Source organism: Acinonyx jubatus, chromosome B4, assembly GCF_027475565.1.
Source record: "Acinonyx jubatus isolate Ajub_Pintada_27869175 chromosome B4, VMU_Ajub_asm_v1.0, whole genome shotgun sequence".
Taxonomy (NCBI): domain Eukaryota; kingdom Metazoa; phylum Chordata; class Mammalia; order Carnivora; family Felidae; genus Acinonyx; species Acinonyx jubatus.
The window spans coordinates 135,812,648-135,830,471 of record NC_069387.1 but is presented as its reverse complement, the minus strand read 5'-3'; the positions used below and the strand labels follow the sequence as shown (position 1 = coordinate 135,830,471).

At 57.9% G+C, this 17,824-nt stretch overlaps 1 protein-coding gene across 2 annotated transcripts in view; it reads right to left on the bottom strand.

Annotated features, from left to right (window-relative positions):
- The window catches only part of LOC113602680 (collagen alpha-1(I) chain), a 65,161-nt gene extending 48,856 nt beyond the window's left edge, over positions 1-16,305 (bottom strand). Inside the window, exon 1 of one of the 2 annotated variants that reach the window (XM_027070447.2) lies at positions 15,983-16,305. The gene's annotated coding sequence lies outside the window, so the exon portion shown is untranslated. Of the gene's footprint in view, positions 1-9,865; positions 12,513-15,982 lie in introns of those variants that run through there. The other variant, XM_027070448.2, reaches the window with a different exon arrangement.
- Positions 16,306-17,824: the final 1,519 nt, after the last annotated feature.

The following is a 17,824-nucleotide window of genomic DNA, read 5'->3' as shown; positions in this document are numbered from 1 at the left end:
CCGGTGTAAAATCACAGCCACAAGCTCGCGGCTGGGCCGGCCAGAGTCCTCGTGACAAAGCAGCCTCGCCAGAGCCGGGGGGTTGCAATGCCCTCTGTCCACCACCCCTTCTGCCGGGGCGTGCGCAGCACCCCGAGAGCAGGGTCTCCCCAGCCAAGCAGCCAGGGTGGGTGGCTCTGAGCCCCACCTGAGCCTTCTCCCGCCTTCAGCCCTCTGTGAACCTGGCAGCCCACTGAAAGTCGTTTCAATATAAATGGCCAAGCAGGTGACCAGGACGGCCGGCGGGGGGGGGGGGGGGGTGGGGGGGGGAGCTCCAAGCTCCAAGTCTCACACTGGCAAGGACCACTAACGACTGGCTGCCTGCAGAGAGCCTCTCTGGGGCAGTTCTTTCCTGGAGCGATGGCCAGGGGCCTGGGCCCACACATCAGCATTCTGCAGGGGCACATGTAGGCTGACCTGATGGTGTTACGGCGCCTCGGAAAAGAGGAAGGACAGGTAGTTGCTGCGGCAATGGGGGACCGACAAAGAGGAAGGGATGTAGAAAGACCTGGGCTCTTCAGGAAACAGTCCCGGGGAAGGTGAGGGCAGCACAGCATGCCTCCAGAGGGTTACCCTTTGCAGCTGAGATCTGAGCCACACACAGAAATGTACTGAAGTACCCGCCTCCCCACCAGCTCGCTCACATGCGGGACCCCCCACCTGGGCTCCAGCCTCACGACAGCAAGCCACAACTCCGAACCTTCCCGAAGCCAAACTCCAAGCTCGAATATTCCACCCCCAAACCTGACAAGCTCAGAAACAAACCCAACATTTAAAAGGGCCTCCAGAACAAAGCCAGGTGAATGCAGCTATGAAATAAATGAGGAGGGCGGTGTGAGGGCCTGGCCTGACCTGACCGAGAACTAGAAGACACCCTGATGTTCCTCTCCAAACGCAAAGCCTTCTAAGACTCCTTTCTCCTGTTTCCTTTCTGCACCTTAATTACAAGAGAACGTGCTTAAAAAAAAAAAAAAAGATTAAGAAAAATCTTAAAAAAAAAAAAAGTTGCAAGGAGCTAAGTCTCCAAAGCTTTGGGGGATAAAAATTATAACCTTGTCCTGAATGTGAGGGAAAAACAAAGCACACAGAGGCCATGGAATGATCGAGGCCTGACCTTAGCATCAACTGCCTTCCTAATACCTCTGTGACCCCAGTCTTACCTAGAACTACCCCCAGACTCCCGCAAGGTGGTGAAGCCTGGTGGGCAAAGGGTCTAAAGGTTCCAGCTTGCCCTCACTGGGACTCAGAATTCTGCTTCACGGATCTCCTTTTCTTTCCCATCTGCCTGATTCCCAGCAGAGATAAAGAGCAGAGAAAGAAAAGACAAGTCACAGTAAGCCTCTCCTCTCCTCTCCGCACCTCCGCCGTACCTAAAGGGCGCTGCATAGAGGTGGCTTCTGTTGGGGTCCCGGGGCCCTTCTCCCAGGGGGACAGGCACCCACGTCGCTGCGGGGGCGGTCTAGGGTCTGCTCGCGGACCAGGCGCATCGGCCGCCCGCGGCTAGTCTCCTGCAGCGGGTCGGGGCTGGGTAGGGGGACACGACTGCGTCCGCACCTGCTCTGGCGGCGAGGAGGCCTGCGAGCGCCTCCTCCTGGCAGCCCCCGGGCTCGCGACACAGGGAGGCGGGCGGGGTCGGCGCGGGGCCGGGTCTGCAGCGGGTCTGGGGCCTGCGGTCTACACCCCTCGGAGAGCGGAGGCTGAGGTCCCAGCCTGCGACCGGGTCGACCTGGGCCGGGGATCGGGCCCTCAGCAGGGCAGGGCGCGCGGGCCGGGGTCCGAACCGAGGTCTGGAGTCTGCGTGGGGCAGAGATCGGGATCCGAGCAGGGGTCCCGGGTCCGAGTCCGAGTCCGAGTCCTGAGCCCTGCCGGGGTCCGGGGGCGGGGGTCTCAGTCTGCGTCCGGGTGCGGGTCCGAGTTCCAAGGCGAGCCGGGGCCCCGGGTCCGGGTCCGCGCGGGGGGTGCGAGGTCTGGGGTCGGGGTCCGGGTCGGGGTCCGGGTCCAGGCCCTAGCAGGCGCCGGGGTCTGGGGTCCGCGGCGGCAGCCTTGGCGGCGGCACGCGCCCCAATTAGCCGCGGCGGGCGGTGGGTTGGCCCCATTGAGGGCGAACAAAGGGCGCGACCCCGGGGTCAGGGAGTCGCGGGCCGGGCGGCCGCCGCTTTGTTCGCCCGCCCTGTTTACTTTGCCGAAGGAAAAGCGCACAATATATTGACTAAAGCGGATTAGAGGGTCGCGCCCCCGGAGGCCGGCGGGACCTCCCAGCCGGGCCGACCGCGTGCAGACCCCCTTCCCGCCGGCGCCCCGGGTCGCCGCCGGCCTGGCCTCCGCCCCAGCCCGCGGAGACAGCCGGGGAAACTGAGGCCGCGCCAGCCAGGCCCTGACGGGGGGGCCGGGGGGGGGGGGAGCAGGAACGCGGGCGGAGGGGCGGCCGGGGGGCCTGGAGGGGGACTCTGCGGACGGCCCGCGGGTCCCCGGTGGGTCCCCGCGGGTCTCGGCTCACCTGCGCCCCGTGGCGGGCCGCGCAGGGTCACTCGGGCCTTTTGAGCCGGTGGGGGGTGGGGGGCGGGAGGCACTGCGTTCCTTCCCCGACCCCTGCGTCTTAAAGATTCTCGCCTGCCCAACGCGGCTGCTCCTGGGCATTCATTTTACAGGGAAGAAAAATGACACTTGCTCGAAGGCTAAGGTATTTTAGATGGAAACGTGGACGGACTTTTTCCACCGCATCACAAAATCCTGCAGCATTACGGTTCAAAAAGAAAATTCCCGCCTCGTGTCTTGACGCAAGAGACGCTCCCGTGCGTCTCCAGCTGTGAGTCAGCAGGTGACTTATAAGGCCACAGGAGAATATTTTGAGATATGGAAGTCCTGCAAAGTGCAGCTGAGGGGGGGGGGGGGGAGTAGGCGGGTGGAAGAACGTTGTTTTGTTTCTTTTTTCAAAGAAGGCGAGCAAACATAAATAAACCACTAAGATTTCCACCCGAAGTCCACAGTTTATCATCTGACGTTATGAATCCAAGATCTCTGTGTTCCTCCAGATAAGAACTTGAAGAATCTTTTAAATGGCCCTTAAACACCCAGCAGCAGAAGCAGAATGCAGAAGTCCCAGATGGAGCGCAGGGTCTAACTATGGGTGGCTGCTCATCCAAAAAAGTATCCAGGAAGAACAAGAATGCCTTTTTTTCCTTCTTAATGCTATGACTAAGGGCACAAAAATATTTCTCCTCAAGTTCACGCAAAATCTTAACTGAGATGTTTATGCCCTGGTTGTGCAAATTTGGTTACCGGGCCCATGGAGTGTTTGATTAATAAGCTATCAAGGTGTAGGTCTTTTATAAGAAACGAATAATACTTACTTACATACATATTTGTTGGTCTAACGAATATTTCTGCTACGTGCCATCTATCCACAACCACTGGAGGAAAATTTGCCATTTGTCTCTGTTTCGCCTCACACGCCTTTAAAAATTATTTTTTTTCTGCTCATAAAAATACCACGTGTTTCGAGAAGGGACAGCAAAGTCCGAAGTCTGAGTAATTTAAAGATAGAAATTTAAGAGAGACATCATGTAAGCAGTAAGCCTAAAATATCAATAATTCAAGTATAAAGCATATGGAGAAAGGAGGATTCACCTCTGTGCTACTATCCAGAAATAATAGTCTATTATATTCCCTTCCCAACAGTAAACATGTGCGTACAATTACATAATTTACATATATATTTACTGCTTGTGAAATGTTGTATCCATTGTCGTCCCCAAGTCCTCCCCACGCGGCTGCAAACTCTTTGTCAACAGCATTTTAACAGGGACACACTATTGCATTATTGCGTTACGTGATAATTCACCCCACGGGTCCCTGTTATTCCAAATTTTAGTTCTTGCTAATATTTCTCTGCTGTAACTCACACTACCCCCGATGGCCTTGCCTGTGCAGGCTGTCTGCAATGTGGGTTACTAATAAATCTCTAATGGTCTGATATTAGGGGGCTGAAAAACTGCATTATTCTAAGGGGGGGTTAGACTCCATCTATCCTATCAGAAATGAACTTAGAGGGGCGCCTGAGTGGCTCAGTCGGTTGAGTGTCCAACTTCAGCTCAGGTCTTGATCTCACAGCTCGTGAGTTCAAGCCCCATGTCGGGCTCTGTGCCGACAGCTCGGAGCCTGGAGCCTGCTTCAGATTCTGTGTCTCCCTCTCTCTCTGCCCCTAACCCCCTCGCGTTCTGTCTCTGTCTCTCTCAAAAATAAAAATAAACATTAAAAAAAAAAAATTAACAAAAAAAGAAACGAAGTTGGAAATTCTAGAATGCCCTCCAGATCACAGTTGCTCCAGAAAGCAATTTGGTTGGGAATCAGTCTGTCCCCCTCCAGAGGCCTGACGGATCTGCGAGACCAGCCGAGGCACGTACCTGATTCCAACACGGTGTTTGCGAATTGTGCCCTCGCGCTGCAGGCTGGCCTATTTCTGCCCTACCAAGCCACTCGGCATGAACCCCCAGCCTCGCGGTGGGTTTAAGTCAGGACCGTAAAGCTGAACACCTTGGAAACATTATCTCAACAGTTCTGACGAAACTTTGCGTGTCTAAGAAGTAATTTGGCTCACGCAGCTCTCTTTGCCAAGAATCCGGACCTCAGGCCCGCTTTTCACCCCTTCCACCAAGCTGCCAGGTGCCTGCTGCCCTGCCGCCCCCTTGCCCTGTCCTGCCCGGAGGAGAAGGCTCGGGCCTCGCCAGGGGCTGTGTTTCGTGCCACTCTCCCCTTTCCTCCAACGCCCTGAGTCAGCCGGGGCTCTGCCATGGGGCCGCAGTGGCGGTTTGTCTGGCCTGCCCTGACATGGTTCGCGGAGCACAGGGGGAAGAAGGCTGGGTGCCATGGAGCCCGAGGTCCTCTCCAGAACACCAGGGCCTGGCGGGGCCCGCTTGAAGGAGGCGGCTTATGGGCGAGGAAGGAGCTGGCCCTGAAGAACGAGAATACAGAGGGCAGGAGGGCCCAGCACCGAAGTCATGGGGTTAATCCAAGCCTGGAAGGAAATCCTGGAAGCATGAGCAGGGCTTTGGTGGAGTCCGGGATGAACAAGTTTTCCCTTACACGCGTTTTTCTGTGCTATCCAAATTTTCTACGATGAGCGTCAATTGCTTTCATCCGCAGAAAAGGATCATGTTACTGATCAGATGACACTCCTTGTAAGTCAGGTAGACAGACTTCATTGGAAGAACGGAGTGAATGACTGCTAAGTATTTACGAGTGTAACGTAAACAGAGTCGGATGTTGCCGGACAAGTTACTACGATGATAATGGCCATTCACGTGTTTCTAGCATTTCACCCTTTGGAAAAACACTCGCAAATAGAAAATGAAACCGGGCAGCAGCTTGGCCGTGCAGATACTGGCTCTGCCGTGGGAGTATTTCTGCAACAGCCCTTGACACGGGGCGCGGGTGGACACTGCGCTTCCCGTTTTAAATCTGGGGAGCAGGCTCAGAGAAGCGAAGAGCCCCAGGACTGGAGCTGAGCCTTGAATCTCCCAAGGTGTCCACAGCGGCTTCCACACCTGGTCTGGGCACCTTCCTGCAGGCGAGCCGTTTTCCCCGGGGATCGACTGTATTTCCCGTTAGTCCAATTTTTTTTTTTTTTCTTCCTCCATTTCTGGAGGTGGTCCAGGGCAGAACTGCAATTAGGGAAGATTTTGTCGGGTTTGTTTTAAAAGAATGGTATTTGCAGAGGGTCTGTTTATCACTTGAGAGATGCGGGGAGCGCCGAGAAGTGGCCGGCCCAGGTGTGCGGGGCTCATCCAGGCGAGGACTGTCTTTTGCGCAAGGATGAGTGGGAGCCCAGGGCCACACGCCCCCGGGGAAGGATCTCGACTCCCAGACGCGTCTGCGACTCCTCTGGGGCTGGAGTCCACCCCACAAGCACTCATGAGGCTGGGTGGGAGCACGCCTTTTTCCTTATGTTATTTTGTAAAAGTGGGCCACTTTCAGCCCCTTGACAACAATGGGTGGGAACGAATGAACAAATCAAACGGATTTGATCTGAAGTATCTCTCTTTCGCGGTGAGTTAAAAGACGAACCAGCATGCCGTTTTCTACTCTAAAAGGCAAGTGCTAAATTTGGATTTTTGAGAAAATTAAAAAAAAAAAAAATCGTACTCCAGCTTGAAAATCCAATGGCTCTCCGAATGCAAGGAAGATATACCACTCTTTGTGCTAAAATCATCTGAAGGGGTTTAAAATAAATCAGAACAAAATGATGTGAGCCGAACATATGTCTTGCATCACTTCGAAAGGCAGTCGTGGGACAGGCACGGGGACCCTGTGCCGTCCGGACAGCGGACTGGGCCCGGGATTGGCACGCGGTGATTGTTAACACCGAGATGTCAACCTCTTGTGGGCCAAGCACACCTAGGCCGTTCACATTCCACAGACGCCTTCGGTTTCGGACAGGGATTAAATTCTTGTGAAAAGTAATTATGCCATGTAATCAACAGGTAAGATAAATGCATCGGAGACACTTCTTTCCTCCAAGGAAACCGTCTGGCGCTTGGAATTTTTAAGCGGGGAGTAGATGGGCACGTTTTCAAAAGACCCTTTCTTTTCCTTCTCCTCACCCAGGGCACAGCAAACCATCCCTGCCTTCTAAAATGAAAACACATGCCACTTTACTTTAGCAAAGAAAACCCAGGGTGCAGAATTTCTGCACAGATAATTTTTAATTAAAAAGAGACAGAGACAGAGAGAGAGAGACTGCTAACTGCATTTTATACCTTTTGCAGGGCAGTTACCTTCCCCACATGTTAATAATTTAACTGTCAAATCACAACAAACAGCTAATTCCATCCCAGGGTCGCCAGGATCACAAGCTAGCAGGGAGATTTTAGTTGTCAGTGCTAAGGACCGAATGCTAGCCGAAGTCCCGCTTTCCAAGTGTCCCCAGACAGGGCTGGGACATGACTAATTTATTTTATCTTATCCATCATCTCTGCACAGGATTAAAATATTTATATCAGTCTGTTCTTCTTGAAATGTGCTGTGCGGGCACACGCTTCGGGGCCACTCCTTAATTCTTCACAGTTTTGGCTTTTCATTGTTTCCGGCAATGCACAGCCCCTCGCACAAGGCACCCTCTCAAACGCTGACGGGATCTTGAAGTAGGGAGCCAGCACGCACGGCTATCTAACTCACGCAAAAACTGCTCTAACTCACGCAAAAACCACACAAACACGGCAGAACCACAGCGTCGGAGCTCTTCCGATGCCCCTCTCCCAAGAGATGCCAATGAAACCGTGCAGGGCCTGAGCTCTCCTTCCAGAAGGAGCCTGCCCCTGGCCAGGGTGGCTGATGGAAACCGGAGCTTAGTAAGGATGGCCCAGCCAAGCAGCCAGGTAGGCAACGGGGAGCAGGGGGTTAATCGGGGAGTAGGGAGGGGTGCAAACAAAAGGCAGAGAGGGGAAACCGGGCTGCAGGGCCCAGCCCGGCCAGGCACAGACACAGGGAGCTCTGTGTGCCTGCCCGCTGCCCGGCACTGTGACTAACCGCCCCACTATTGTACCCTGAAGCCAGCCCTTTGTACCGTCCCCCTGGCGTCTGGGAGCATGGCCGAAGAAACCCTTCCCAGCAGTCCTCCCCTCATCCTGGAAGCTTGCAGCTCTCGGGGATGCTGGGGGCCTGACTTAGACACCACGAGCGTCTTTGACCCTGGCCAAGAAGGGCCACCAGCAAAAAAAAAAAAAAAAAAAAAAATAGAAGCAGAAAAACCAGTCTCCCCCACTCTGGGGTGCGGAGGTGGGTGGTGGTGGGCCTGGGGACCTGCGACACCCGCACTGCCCGATACGGTAGTCCCTCACCACGTGCCACATGTGACCCCTAAGCCTCTGAAAGTCAGGGAGTCCGTCTGAATGGAGATGTATGTGGATCATACACTCTGGATTTCAAAGACTTCATAGAAGGAAAAAAAGCAAAAACTCATTAATAATTTCGTACTAATTACACACTGAAATATACTCCTTCGAATATATACTAGATAAAGTAAGTTGTATTATTAAAGGGAATGTCATCTGTTTGCTTTTACTTTTTAAAAAAGGTGGGTGTTCAGCCACGTGAAATTACGCATGTGGCCCGGTCTGCAGCTCGTGTTCTGTGTCTACTGCACAGAGCTGGGCTGGGCTGGGAGTGGGCTTCCAAATCCCCTCTCTCCCAGGGAGACAATGGCCGGGGGGGGGGGGGGGGGAAGGGATGCCACCATAGCTCCTGGCCGAGTCACAACCCCTCACCCCACGGCCAGGAACACCAGGCTCTCATGGCCACGTCTGACCTCAGCCTTGGGTTCACCTGTCTCCAGAACCGGGTCTTTCACACTGACGTGCGTGGGAATCCTTTGTAAAACACATACGTGTGCATAGGAACACACACACACACACACACACACACAAGGGCCCTGGCTCCTCTGCACAGCTGGCTGTGCCAACCTGTCCCGGCTGGCTTTCAGAGAAGCCAGATTCACAGGGCACCCAGATGGCCCCCAAAGGCCTCCCAGGAGCCAGACACCTGACCCTTTGTCCTGGGACAGGCTGACCAGCCTAGGGCCCCATCGTGACTTTCAGGGACCCAAATGCTTCTGCCTCACGGCCCCTTGCTCCATACATATTAAAATTATATGTTATGACTGCACTGGTATATAAAGATGACTGAATTCATCATTATATTATTCATTATGATTGCAGTCATTTTTTTCTCCGGATTTTAAGGGACATTAAAGTTAAAACATATTCATGGGCCCTAGGCCCTGTGCCTCCCTGGACCATCCCACCAAGCTCCCGGGACCGCTCCCCACACAGCCCCGGGAGGGGCACAGGCCTCTCCTTCCGCACCCGGGGCTTGCCCTGCTGTCCCTCCGGTGACCAGATCACCTTCCGCACCGTAGAATTCATTCCTTACATCCGGCCCTGAATGTACGGTGTGTGGAGCCCCCGCCAGACACCGGAAAACTTACCAAATTATTTTTTAAGCACAGAAATTGGTCACAAGAAAGGCCGGGGGATCCCAGAACAACCGAAGGCCCCAAGTCAGGGAGAACCAAGACACGACCCCCCCAGCGCTGTGCCGAGGCATGCCATGCGACACCCAGAGAAAAGCCCACTAAGCCACCAAGGGCAGGGGACGGTGGCACCAGAGGCAGCTGTACCCGCCGGGGGCCCACCACCTGCCCCATGACCTCCAGTCCTCACACCCCCTGCCCTGGGCCCAGCTCCTGGACGGGGATGCGGGCTGGAGAGGATGCGGGCTTTCCAGCATCTGGCAGAGAAGGGCACCTGGCGCCCTCACCACCCGCCCTCGGTCCACGCCGCGGTGCCCGGCCTGGGCCTGGACACCCTGCTGAGGAAGGACCCGGTGCAGGAGATGGTTAAAATTCTGCATCCTTTTTGCATCCGCCTCCAGAGGAAGCACTGCTTTTTTTTTTTTTCTCCCCTCCCAAGCAGGAGGAAAAAAAAAAAAAAAAAGCTGAGGGCAGCAAATTGCAGGCCTTGGGATGTTTTTCTCCTTGACAGCCCGGGGCCCCGCCTCGCCCCGCCGGCCTTCCTCCGGCCACCACCACGGCCCGCCTGGCCCCCCGTGCACGCGCGGCCTCCCCGCGGAGCCCCGGCCCGGAGGGAGGGCGGGCGGCCGCCTGGCACTGCCCGGCTCTGTGCCCTCCCCTCCCCCACCGCCCGCTCTCCAGCTCCGGGCCCGATCGGCGCCCCCCCCACCCCCACCCCCACCGCCGCCCCGTGCCCACCCTGCGCCCGCCCGGGTGGGTGGGAGTGTGTGTGTCGGGGGCGGAGGGGGGGGGTGCCCTCACCTTCCGGGCCTCGGTCCGGCTCGCACCCGGGGCGCCCGGCCACGTCCTCGGCGCCGCCTCCGCTCGCCCCACCCCGCTGCCCGCGCTCGGCGGCGAGCCTGGCACCGTGCCAGCCTCCTGGGAGCCCGGCCCGGGCAGGGGAACTTTCCGGCGAGGGTGTGTGCGGGGAGGGGTGCGGGCCGCGGCGGTGCCCGGGGAGGGAGAGGCCCAGATGCCCGGCGGCCGCCCCCCGCCCCCGGCCCCTCTCCGGAGCCCCATAAAGGCACAGACAACACGGGCGCTTTAGTCAAAACAGTCATGTGCAGGAGCCGGGAAACAAACAAAAGCCCTTATTTATTTAGTTAGTTCACACACTCAGATAAGGAGACGCCTTTTGTGCACATAATTTCACACACAACCAGAAAGGAGGCGATGCCACGATGCTCCCCGCAGCCCAGGGCCGGACAGCCCGCCTGGCCTGGGGAATAATTGCATCGCCAGGCCTGGGCATTTCCATATTTAAATTGGGCAGCAGCGTATGATTAATTAAGAAGGAAAAAGGCAAAAAAAGGGAAGAAAAGCAGTGGGGGTGGGGAGCCGGACATTCTGGGCAGCTCCGTGTGCCAAGGTGCCCGCGGCAGCCGCTTAACTCCTCCCGTGCCAGGCTCAGGCCCCTGGGGGTGGGGGGATCGGCTGCAGGGGGTGGCTTGGAGGGAAGGCGGGCCGTGCCCTCTGCACAGTCCCAGCCGTGGGGTGCACGCCCTTGCCTGCCTTTGTGTATGGAGGGCCAGCCCAGCTTCAGATGCTGAGCCAGGAACGTTCTCTTCCTCACTTCCTTATTCAGAGCAACTCTGCATTGGTCAGGTCAACGTGCTGTGCTGGTTCTGTGTTAAGAGACGTCCCAAAGGCCCTCAGCGGGGAGCAGGACCTGGCAGGGCGGCTGCCCTCCAGGCTGGGACAAGCGTGTCTTCTGCTATCCACACCTTCGCCTACCAACACGCAAGCCGCGGTGAGGCCCCGCCGCCTGGTGAGGCTCCCACATCCCTTCGCGCTCACACGAGCCCCCTGCCAAGAGCCGCCCTGTGGCCTTTCTGTCCCTGAGAACAGCCGGCCTGTTCTGGAAAAGGGGCAGGAAGGCCTGCCGCCCTTCTGGAAAGAATCAAGGGCTGTGGTTAAGGGAGAGCCAGGGAAGGCTGTATTCCTAGGGGCAGGTGGCAGGCCCCGTGGGGCCCTGGGTTTAGGGTCCGCCATTACTGAGGGTCAGCTCTGTCCCCTGCCAGCTGTGTGGCCTTAAGCACATCATCCAGCCTCGCCGGGTCTCAGTTTGCCCACCTGTGAAATGGGGATAATAGCGCCCACGATGCCTGCCCTGTGGGGTTTAGGTGAGGCAAAGCAGCTCCTGGCTGAGCAGAGAACCTGCCTGAGCTCCCAGAACCTCTGTCCTGGAGGTAGGCCAAGTGGGGAGCCAATAACAGGGCCTCTGGCAGGAACTTACTCAGCCCAGGAGCAAACCCAGAAGAGTCCAAATCCACTGGGCGGGTGGACGAGTTAAGGGCCTGGATCCTGGATTATCCAGTTGGGTCCGATGTAATGACACAAACCCTTGAACATGGAGCCCCTGGCCCGACGGTGATCAGAGAAGGAGGGGTGCAGTCTCTCCCTGGAGATGGAGGAAGGGCCAGAAGCCAAGGAATGTGGGCACCTCTCGAGGCTAGAAAAGGCCGAGGCAAGGTTTCTCCCCCGGGGGTGGGGGGGTGGTGCTCCAGAAGGAACCGAGCCTGCCAGCACCTTGGTTTTAGCCCCGTGAGTCATTGTGGACTCCCAGCCTCCACAGCTGCACAATAATGAGCTTGCCTTGGTGGAGGCCACTAAATCAGTGACCTTTGTTACTGCAGCAATAGGAAACTCATACACCACCTCCCTTCCTCCCCCACATGTCCAGACGCCTCTGAGCGAGGCTGCAGGTGCAGCCCGCCTCCGTATCCACGCCACACAACGTCCGCTGCGCATCGGTGGTGGGCCGTGCTGGGCTGCGGTTGGCAGACCTCATCTTGCCCTCTGGAGTCTTCGGCCAAGTGACCAGATGCCCCGCAGAGCCCTCCTCTCCTAAGGGGGCTCTCACCTCACCTCCCGGCTTCTGCTTTTCCTCCCCATGCCCCTCCTCCTCCCCTTCTTCCTGCTTTTCCACGCCACCATGTCCGAGTGTTGCCCAAGAGAGGGCACCCCGCTAAGCCTTATTTTATTGCATCCCCAGCCTGGCGGGCTTAGTGACCGAGGCAGCCCAGACCCCGAAACCTGGTCCACAGTTCGGTGGGATAAGGGGCCATCTTCCGCCTCATTATCATTAATCTGTCCTCACGATAGGCCAGGCAGGAAGTTCTCTGCTGTGTGGGCCTCTGCTCCCTGGGCCCAGGGTCCTCATCCAGAGACCGTGGCCAAGGAGGCACTTCAGAGACCCCCCCCCCCCAAGAGACTTCTGGGACCTAAGAGCCTTTGCTCTCCTAGGAAATCGGCAGAAATGTGCACACAGGCATTCCTCAAAGTGCTGTTTATACCAGAGAGAACGGGAAATAGCCGGCATCCAATAACAAGGGTTGTCAAAAAAGATGTATCCAACGGAATATTAGTCATTAACAATCAACCGGTGCAAGAATGAGATCTTCTGACGGTGCAAGAATGAGATCTTCTGACTTGGGAATGGGGCGGTGATAAAATATTTAGTGAAACAAGCAGGAGATAAAATGATACCTATTACCAGAAGAAGCTAAAATGTTAATTTTGTTTCAAATTGTGGAAGTTGGAAGCTGCCGAAGGCGCTCCCACTGGCTATTTCCGAGAGCGGGGTTTTCCAGGTGATTGAAAATATTTTTCTTCTTTGGTGAGGATTCAAAATGCTCTAAAATTAGCATGTAACATCAGTGATGGAAGGAAGAGGCAATGCAGGAGAGGAGTCACGCTCCTTGGAGGGACCGCCTGGGGGTCCTCTCCGGCCTCCGCTCGCGGCGGGAGCGTGTTCAAGGAGCGCTGCCGGCCTCACGAGTTGGTGACCTGTCACAAAGGGAAGGCCCTGTGCTCAGAAGGGCCCACCCTTCGTTTAATGCCCTGCTGTCACCATCTTGAAATTCTTGATCATTCTGAACAAGGGCCGCACGCGTTCCCTTCATACTGAGCTCTGCAGATTGTGCAGCCGGAGTCCCGGCGGGCGACCCGAGGCCTCTGGATGCCTCCGCTTGGCTCCCCGGCTTCCTTAGTGCAGCGACCAGCTTTTTGTACTATGTTTGGTTAATGTCCCTCTCAGAGAGCCCTGTCGTCTTCTCCTTGCTACAGAGGCTACCGGCAAAAGCGGGAAACGGGGCTCTGTTTTGTAACAACATGCATCCGTCCCTTCTAAGACGAGCACCTCACCCACTTTTTAGGACCCCCTTACCAGGTGTGTGTATCCCCCTCCCTCCTGTAAAACCAGGCGCCCCAGAGCCACTGGGGTAGTCCTGTCTACACCGGGTCCAAACAGTCAAGTTTCGGGGATACCAACGAGGCTTCCGCAGACACACCACCGGAGAAGTGGTGAGCTTCTCGTCTCTGGAGGCATTCAACAAAGACTGCAGGGCTGCCAGCAGGAGCACTGTGCAGGAAACACCTTCTCTGGATGGTAAATTAGCCCAGAGAACCTCACCCTGGTGTCATAGCTGCACAGAGCCTCCAGCAGCTTCTCAAGGTACCGTGTGTATGAGACTCTCCTCTAGATCCCCAGTGCTCAGCACAGGGCTGTCGACACAGGGGAGAGGCTCAGCGATGCTTTCTTTGAGGATAAGAAAAGAAACAAAGGAAGCGGGGAGAGGCAAGCAATTGAGGGTTGACATGAAATGGCGAGACAGAGTCCTGAGCGGCCCCAGAAGCAGGTGGGTTTGTGAGGGGAGCCAGCGGCAGGGTCTACCCGGACTGCAGTCCGACAGAGCAGTGAACGCATACTGAGTGCCTACTGTGTGCTGGTACCACGCTAAGTGTGCACGCGGGTATCGCCATCCTCCCCACGATCCCACTGAGTCGGAGCCAGTACTGAGCCCATTTTATGAGTGAGGAAGTTGAGGATGCCGGGAGACGAGGTCAGTCTCCCAGGGCCCCCCCGGGGTTGGAGAAACAGCCCGGCTTCTCTGCGGCCCGCCCGCTGTGCAGCAACAGGCCCAGGTTTTCGTACCTGGAGGTTGACAGTACTGCTTGGGACAGGAAGAAAGTTCAAGTTCAGATTCGCTTTCTGCGTCCTACACAGCGAGCTCTGTGGGCACAGGCTGAGAGGGCACGGAGGCTCCTCCGAGGACGTGGGGGCGGGGCAGTCCTGTTACCTAATTCAAAGCGAGATTTTTAACTTCAGATCAGTTCAGTTAAGCAAACGTGGGCCCAAGGGGGCAACGTCAGCCTCAGTTGTCTGGAGCACTCAGTATGCGGAGGCCACGACTTCCCTGAGACGTGGGGCAAGTGGGGTGTGGATCACCTCCCCTCCCTGTTCCCCAGATCTATGGGGCTTCCTGGCCAGAGCTTGAGCTGGGACTAGGGTCACTCGGAAATCTGCCTCCTTTTACCACTAACCAGCTCATGTGTCCAAGGGGTTGCACAGTGGGGGTCCACAGGCTGGGCTCAACCCAAGGATATATTTCTTCTGTCCTGTGATATTTTCAAAGTTTGGACATTCCATGCACAAGTATGGGTTTTGTTCTCCTAAAGAGGCTGCAGTTCTGGAACCCTAGGCCTTTACCCTCTTGGCAGCCACTGGCAGGCCTGGGATCTGTTCTCTGTTCCTTGGTCCCTGAAAAATCTCCACTGGGCCCCACCTGGCCTGCCTGAACCCTGCAGGCTGCCCTTTGGAGGCCCCCGCTGGAATGTCTGGGGCACTGAGGGTGGTGACCTGCCCAATCCCCAGCTGGCCCAGGCCTCGCTCCCGCAAGGGTGCTCTAGCCACTGCCCTGCGGGTCTCTCACTGAGGACTGTGGGCTCCGGGAGCCCTGGGAATGGAGATCTCCAGAAGGTCAGGAGCCTGGCCACTGTCTAGAGCAAGGCCACGCAGGCAGTCCCCCCTCCGGTCGGGGGGCATCTTAGAGATCCAGGCCCAGACCCAAGGCAGAACTCTGGAGCTTTCGAGGTTCTGCCAGCAACCCGGTGGGGGGGGGGGCTTCCCTATCCCGTAGGTGCCCCCCCTCCAGGGATCAGGACACTCACAGGCCTCTCTCAGGCAAAGGGGGAAAGGTGTGGAGAAATGGGCTGGAGTGGCTGCTGGGCCTGGGTCTGTGGGCAAAGGAAAGCGGGTGAAGGAGGCACCCGTGTCCCCGCCCTTGCTCCCCCCGACAAGGTCCCACAGGCCCGGGGCTCCCTCTCCTCCACAGGCCCCGACCACGGCTGCCATGTTGTGTCATGGTGGCTTGGCATTCCGGCTGCCCTGGCACAGTCACCCCAGGCAGAGCAGACAGGGACATTGTGGCCAGGTGCGTCCTGCTCAGGAGGGCCCCCCGGCATAGCCGCAGGGAAGCTGCCGGGGGAAGTGGGGTGGGTCGGGAGCAGTGTCCCCCCCAGAGCCCCCAGGACCGCTCCTGCTGCGGCCCGGATGGGGCAGGTTCTCCCTGAACTGTTGGGGGGGTCCCTCTTCTTGGCAGGCCCTAATCCGAGCGTGGAGCCCCCCGGGCAGGCCCCCGCCCGAGAGAGTGACCACCTTAGAGGTGCAGTGGCACCCCCCTGCCCCCCCTGCTTCCCTCAGCCAAAGTGGGGGGGGGCGTGCAAGAAACAGAGGAGAGAGCCCGAGTGGTCTTGTTTCCCCTTTAAGAGCCTGGATGGCCGCCGCCCAGACGCAGCAGCCCCCGGGAGGGAACGTGTCGGGAAGATTCCCTCCCGAACTTCCGAGGCTTTGTTCGGGAGGAGGCCGGGGAGGGCAGACTTCGCGGGGCGCTGGAGGGCCGGGGCTCCGCGGTGCGCTCTCATGGCGGCCGCGGCGCCCCCTCCCGGCCCGAGACCCGGCCCCTGCACCTCGGGCCGCCCACCCCGAAGCCCCGAAGCCCCGAAGCCCCGAAGCCCCGAAGCCCGGGCCGCGCGCTCGGACCCCGGCCGGCCGCGGCGCACGGGGTGGGGCGAGGGCGGGGGAGCGGGCGCGCTTACCGGGTCGTCCCGGGGAGCCCCGCGCGGTCAAGTTCACGTCCGGCCCCTGGACTGTCCGAGGTCCCGGCGCGGCCGGGCGGAGCGAGGCCGCGACGGGCGGCGCCCCGGGTCCCCGCCGCGCCCGGCCCTTGGGGCGCCGCTGTCACCCTGGCCTTGCGACCCCAACTTTCCGCCGGGTCGCGGAGCTGGAAGTTTCCGGGCTTCGCGGGCGCTGGGCTGGGTTTCAGCAGCGACGTCTGAGCTTGGCAACAAAGAGGGAAAGCAGGCCGGGAGAGGGGAGGAAAGAAAGAAATACGCTGGAGGGGGGCGGGGGGGGGTGCTGGCTACTTAGAAATCCGACAATTTGAAATTCCGCCCAGAGCTTTTTGGGGTTGTTTCTTTCTTAATTGGTAAACAACCACCCCTCCCCCTCTGGAGGGTCTCCTTCAGCCTTGCTGGGCACCCTCCTGGGGCACCTGTGTGTTTTATAACCCACTCCCAAGTGTCTTGGGCAAATTGGGGGGCGGAGGGGGTGGCGAAGAGAGCAGAACATATGCTTCCTGAAAGGTAGTGACACTACCACCGAGTCCCCGGGGCAGCAGCAGCCCCTGGGTCTCTGTCTGTCTTGTCCCCCCAGCAAAGGGCTTGAGTCAGCCACTGCGGCCAGCTACCCTATGTTTCTGTCCTCAGAGGGAAGGACAGCTGGTGAGCCCCGGTGTCCGGGAGGGGACCGCGGAGAGGCCCAGCCGGCATCTGCAGTGAACGCAGGACCCCGTTCCTGCCCTTCGGGCACATGTTTCGTGTGCCAGGCCTTGACCATACCTGGCAGCCCTGGGCTGCTCTTCTTCATTTTCTGCCCTCTTGGCTCCGCCTGGCTTGGAACCTTCCCGGCGCAGCATCCTGGGGACACATCCGGGCTGGGGGAGGCAGCTGAGCGGCCCTAGGTCTGGGAACCTGTGCACCACCCAAGCCCCGTCCCTTCAGGGGTCCTGTGAGCACTGGAACAGGAGCTGGGGGGCACAGAGTAGCCACCTACCAATCAGCCCTGGGATGCCCCTGCGCTGCCCTGTTTATCCGTGTGTCTGTCCATCTTTCCTTGTAAGACTGTTTATGGAGAGACTACTCTGTCCCAGGCCTGCTACTCCAGAGTGCCCGAAACGCTGGGAGAAGCAGGGTGGATTGTGTGTTTGTTTTTTAAAGAGAAAATGAGCAAGGGGGTTGCGCTTGGGGCTGGCTGGAGTGCCGTGCGGAGCCCGTCTTCTGAGCCGCGGAATCCTCCTCAACCTACACACATAGGCTTCCAGTGTGTTCCCAGGGCCCAAGGGCCTCATCTGGGGGCGGGCGGTGGAGGGAAATCCACCTGCCAACGAAGCCTAAGACCCTTCGCCACGGCAGGTGGAATGGAGTTTCTTGCTGTGTTTCTAAGGTTTTTTTTAATGCGTATTTATTTTTGAGAGAGAGAGAGAGGGAGAGCACGAGCAGGGGAGGGGCGGGGAGAGAGGGAGACACAGGATCCGAAGCAGGCTGTCCGCACAGAGCCCCATGCGGGGCTCGAACCCACGAACCGCGAGATCATGACCTGAGCGGAAGTTGGAGGCTTAACTGCCTGAGCCCCCCCAGGCGCCCCTCTTGCTGTGTTTTTACCGGAGCAAGTGTGAGCCTTGGCTTTCGCTCACTTCTTCCCTAGACCTCGGCTGGTCAGCCACACACACTCCAGCGACACGATTGAAGTTTTATCAAGACTCCGTGTCAGGGTGTGACATTTCACAGGAACATGCTGTAGGGATCCCTTGCTTTCTGTGAAAGCTCCTTGTGCAGAGGCCCCACCCTTGCGCGGGGAAGGAGACCTGCCTGCTCTGTCCC